A 6,019-nucleotide genomic window follows, 5' to 3' on the forward strand; every position below is an offset into this window, starting at 1 on the left:
TAGCCATAGTATATTGGCCATATACCACAAACCTCAGAGGTGCCTTGCTGCTATTATAAATGGGTCACCAACGTAATCAGAACAGTAAAAAGTAATGTTTTGTCATACCCGTACCAGCCAATCAGCATTCAGGGTTTGATCCACCCAGTTTATAAGCATGATTACAACCCTCCAAGGGAGCTAGCTTTCTTAGAGCAGTTGGTAACGTTTCAGACACAACGTGTCAGAGACATCCTGCTCTTCCTCCCGTTTCATGAAATCAGTAAAGTTTACCTTAAACCATAAATGGGCCATTTTCAATTCAGGAATTGATGTTCAATAATTTACAAATTCATCCCCTGAATTGAAATGGAACTGACCCCAACCCTGTTATTTACACATGTAGTACCACCATGACTTACAGATCATGACGTGTTCCCTCTGAATAATGTACCTGTACGAGGCATTCCATGCGCTGACGGAGCATCTCCCACAAACTAGAGGGGTGACCATTTTGACAGGTGGAAAGCAGTTACAGTCCTGAAGTGGATGCATGCATCCTTGGTGATTCAATACTATTATACATTTTGTTCTGAATGTAATGGCTGCCCCCTTCCTCCGTGGTCCTCCACTGTAAGCACAAGCACTCCAAGGACGATGGTTTCTGGAATTGCTCCTGGTCGGCACTAAGATCATCTCCACCACCCTGCTCTCCCCTGGTCTTCCTCATGAAATACCAGCACATACAGGGTGAGACAGTGACCTCTTTGGATAAAAGAAACACTTTGTACAGAATGTTTCTGGATTTTCAGGAAAAGAGCTTGCTAATTGTTTTTCTCCAAAAATGACTAATTCATGGCAGAGAGGAGTTGAAGCACTCAAAAACAGGCAGAGATTTCTTCTTACGCTTTATTCCATTGTCATCGAATGAGTACAGGTAGGTGACTGACATTTTGACGTCAACATGACGCCTTCCTCAGAGGGCTCCTATCTGCCATGAATTAGTCATTTCTTTGACGTTTTTCTTGGTACGCTTTTGTTGTATTTTTGTCATTGTTGTCAAGCACCTCTCCGACTTTGGTTTGCTGTAGCGCAGAGGCCTACCTGAACCTTTACTGGATTTTCAGTCAATGCCAAACCTGTCCCCCTCAGAAAAGGTTTAGGTTGATTGATCAATCTGTCTTGATTTAATTGATTGATACACTCTCCTTTACAGAGAAGATCCAGGCTGAGATAAACAGAGTGATACGTCAGTCCCGCCAACCCAACATGTCTGACAGACCCAAATTGCCACTGTTCCTACACCAGGAACAGTGGCAATTTTAGCATGCAAATCTTGGTGGGGCAAAAAAAAACTACTGACAATTGAGATGTGCAAACTATGGCATAAGGGGACAACAAGCGGATAAGAGGCAATCCATAATAATCACATCTCTCCATTATGCTTGGGAATATTTGGGAACAGATTTCTTCAATTAAAATCACTTGGAGCCAGGGGTTAAAGCCCCCAGAAAATCCCTCGACTGAAATTTAAGTTGATCTCAGATCGATTGTCTGGGGCCAAGTTAACCTCCCCTCGTGTAAGAAAGTCATGACCATCAAGCTGTTAGGAAAAGACAACAATTTTGTTAGAACCCCTCTGAATCAGAGTGAGAGGTGCGGAGGGCTGCCTTAATCGACATCCACGTCTTCAGAGCCCGGGGAACAGTGGGTTAACTGCCTTGCTCAGGAGCAGAACAACAGATTTGTACCTTGCCAGCTCTGGATTTTGATCAAGCAACTTTTTGGTGAATGGCCCAACGCTCCTACCCGCCAGGCTACCTGCCGCTCTACAGATGTTAGAAATAATGTCAAACCATTTACAGTGTGTTATGCATGTTTTCATGTTAATTTGGAGGAGGTATTTGTGTATCAGTCTAATTTAAGTGTTTGAACTTGTAACGCGGCTGCATGGGATTGTTTTAGATTATAATCAGGTGTGGTTTCAGTGCATCCAATGGTAGTGTCCACGATAAGGTAACGCAATGAGCCGCTTGTTGATTTGACAGCTGTAACACAGTTCCACCTCCAACAATGTCAAAACAACGCTATGTGGATGTCAATCTGATTTAATCTAGTCTATGCTGGTCCTAACCCTCAATTTATCCTATCCTAACTTCATCCTAAACCTCAATTTAATGTGCCAAGCGATGATAGTTAGAGCAGTACTTCAGGGCCATTAAACACCCTGAGATACATCTGAATTCACCTCAACCACATTTACCTTTGGGCCAGAGCTTGTGCTGATCAACAAAGCTAATGATGGTGATACAAGTCTGTTCAATGACCTGAGACAACATAACGTGGTTAAAAGAACATCAGTTTCTATGTAGATAGTGAAAGGAGTAAGGAATGTAAACAGAGAGGGTTAGCTTCCAACTGCAATGTAAGCAATCTCTACATTAGCATTTCTATACAGAGTTTAAATCTAGAATCCTATTTTGAAACAATGACAAAGCAGTCACCCTGCCTCGGTTTTGGTATAAAGCTGAGGGATGTGCCTGGAGAAATGTAACCACTCTCAATTTCATAGACAGAGCTATGGATGCAGCGACTGGCCATACATAGTTTTAATCATGTTTTGAGGCTATACAGTGTTTGCTTAAATTTACATTGTTTACAAACATTGGAGTAAAACAAGCTTATATTTTGTGTTCTCATGGGGTACGACAGTTGAACTAAACTCATGAGGCATTTAGAAGTTATATTCTTCAAGAATCAATGGGTATATATCATTAATTTATACCATAAACGGATGTAGCAACTAAGGATTCTAGCTTTAAATGTAGCCTAACATGCTGATTAGACCGGACGTGTGTGTGCCATCACAAGCATGTTGATTTTGTCCACCCACACCAGACGCAAATCAGGATACGCAGGTTGAAATATCAAAGCGAACTCTGAACCAACTATATTAATTTGGGGACAGGTCGAAAAGCATTAAACATTTATGGCAATTTAGCTAGCTAGCTTGCTGTTGCTAGCTAATTTGTCCTGGGATATAAACATTGGGTTGTTATTTTACCTGAAATGCACAAGGTTATATGGCGGTTGGCAACCAACTTTAAGGTGCATTACCACCACCAACTGGGCTGGAGTGTGGAGCTCAGTTCATCTTTCAATCACCCACATGGGTATATGTTCCTAAAAACCAATGAGGAGACGGGAGAGGCAGGACTTGCAGCGCATCAATCGTCACAAATAGAACCAAGATCTATATTAGCACCTGACTATGCAGACGCTCGTTGACGTGCATGAATAAATAACATGTGTACATTTCTTTTGCAACGCTCGCACACGCGACGCGGGTGGTGTGGTCAGTGTGTAAGCCAGTACAGTATCAGTGTCAATGTACCAATAACTGAAAGAGTAGCCTGAGTAGGTTATACAAGTAAGTTTGCTTTTCTGATTTTTTTCAGTTTGTGCACTCAAAAACAATATAAATGTTGATCAAAGGAAATGTGAGCAATGAAAACATAATGTTAACTTTCACTGCTATGCGGATGACACACAGCTGTACATTTCAATGAAACATGGTGAAGCCCCAAAATTGCCCTCGCTAGAAGCCTGTGTTTCAGACATAAGGAAGTGGATGGCTGAAAACTTTCTACTTTTAAACTCGGACAAAACAGAGATGCTTGTTCTAGGTCCCAAGAAACAAAGAGATCTTCTGTTAAATCTGACAATTCATCTTGATGGTTGTAAAGTCGTCTCAAATAAAACTGTGAAGGACCTCGGCGTTACTCTTGACCCTGATCTCTCTTTTGACGAACATATCAAGACTGTTTCAAGGACAGCTTTTTTCCATCTACGTAACATTGCAAAAATCAGAAATTTTCTGTCCAAAAATGATGCAGAAAAATTAATCCATGCATTTGTTACTTCTAGGTTAGACTACTGCAATGCTCTACTTTCCGGCTACCCGGATAAAGCACTAAATAAACTTCAGTTAGTGCTAAATACGGCTGCTAGAATCCTGACTAGAACCAAGAAATTTGATCATATTACTCCAGTGCTAGCTTCCCTACACTGGCTTCCTGTTAAGGCAAGGGCTGATTTCAAGGTTTTACTGTTAACCTATAAAGCGTTACATGGGCTTGCTCCTACCTATCTTTCCGAGTTGGTCCTGCCGTACATACCAATACGTACGCTACGGTCACAAGACGCAGGCCTCCTAATTGTCCCTAGAATTTCTAAGCAAACAGCGGGAGGCAGGGCTTTCTCCTATAGATCTCCATTTTTATGGAACAGTCTGCCTACCCATGTGAGAGACGCAGACTCGGTCTCAACCTTTAAGTCTTTACTGAAGACTTATCTCTTCAGTAGGTCATATGATTGAGTGTAGCCTGGCCCAGGAGTGTGAAGGTGAACGGAAAGGCTCTGGAGCAACGAACCGCCCTTGCTGTCTCTGCCAGGCCGGTTCCCCTCTCTCCACTGGGATTCTCTGCCTCTAACCCTGTTACAGGGGCTGAGTCACTGGCTTGCTGGTGCTCTTTCATGCCGTCCCTAGGAGGGGTGCGTCACTTGAGTGGGTTGAGTTACTGACGTGATCTTCCTGTCTGGGTTGGCGCCCCCCCTTGGTTTGTGCTGTGGTGGAGACCTTTGTGGGCTATACTCGGCCTTGTCTCAGGATTGTAAGTTGGTGGTTGAGGATTTCCCTCTAGTGGTGCGGGGGCTGTGCTTTGGCAAAGTGGGTGGGGTTATATCCTTCCTATTTGGCCCTGTCCGGGGGTTTCTTCGGATGGGGCCACAGTGTCTCCTGACCGCTCCTGTCTCAGCCTCCAGTATTTATGCTGCAGTAGTTTGTGTCGGGGGGCTAGGGTCAGTTGGTTACCTGGAGTACTTCTCCTGTCTTATCCAGTGTCCTGTGTGAATTTAAGTATGCTCTCTCTAATTCTCTCGTTCTCTCTTTCTCTCTGAGAACCTGAGCCCTAGGACCATACGTCAGGACTACCGGGCATGATGACACCTTGCTGTCCCCAGTCCGCCTGGCCTTGCTGCTATTCCAGTTTCAACTGTTCTGCCTGTGGTTACGGAACCCCTACCTGTCCCAGACCTGCTGTTTTCAACTCTTAATGATCGGCTATGAAAAGCCAACTGAGATTTATTCCTGATTATTATTTGACCATGCTTGTCATTTATGAACATTTTGAAAATCTTGGCTCTCTCTAATTTTCTCCTTCTCTCTTTCTTTCTCTCGGAGGACCTGAGCCCTAGGACCATACGTCGGGACTACCGGCCGTGGTGACTCCTTGCTGTCCCCAGTCCGCCTGGCCTTGCTGCTATTCCAGTTTCAACTGTTCTGCCTGCGGTTATGGAACCCCTACCTGTCCCAGACCTGCTGTTTTCAACTCTTAATGATCGGCTATGAAAAGCCAACTGAGATTTATTCTTGATTATTATTTGACCATGCTTGTCATTTATGGAAATTTTGAAAATCTTGGCTCTCTCTAATTTTCTCCTTCTCTCTTTCTTTCTCTCGGAGGACCTGGGCCCTAGGACCATGCGTCGGGACTGCCGCCCGTGGTGACTCCTTGCTGTCCCCAGTCCGCCTGGCCTTGCTGCTATTCCAGTTTCAGCTGTTCTGCCTGCGGTTATGGAACCGCCACCTGTCCCAGACCTGTTGTTTTTCAACTCTTGATGATCGGCTATGAAAAGCCAACTGAAAATTATTCATGATTATTATTTGACCATGCTTGTCACTTATGAACATTTTTGAACATCTTGGCATAGTTCTGTTATAATCTCCACCCGGCACAGCCAGAAGAGGACTGGCCACCCCTCATAGCCTGGTTCCTCTCTAGGTTTCTTCCTAGGTTTTGGCCTTTCTAGGGAGTTTTTCCTAGCCACCGTGCTTCTACACCTGCATTACTAGCTGTTTGGGGTTTTAGGCTGGGTGTCTGTACAGCACTTCGAGATATTAGCTGATGTACGAAGGGCTATATAAAATAAAATTGATTGATTGATTGATTGACGACATGTGTTGTGTTATGGAGGATCA

Source organism: Salvelinus alpinus, chromosome 6 (genome assembly GCF_045679555.1).
Source record: "Salvelinus alpinus chromosome 6, SLU_Salpinus.1, whole genome shotgun sequence".
Classification (NCBI taxonomy): Eukaryota; Metazoa; Chordata; class Actinopteri; order Salmoniformes; family Salmonidae; genus Salvelinus; species Salvelinus alpinus.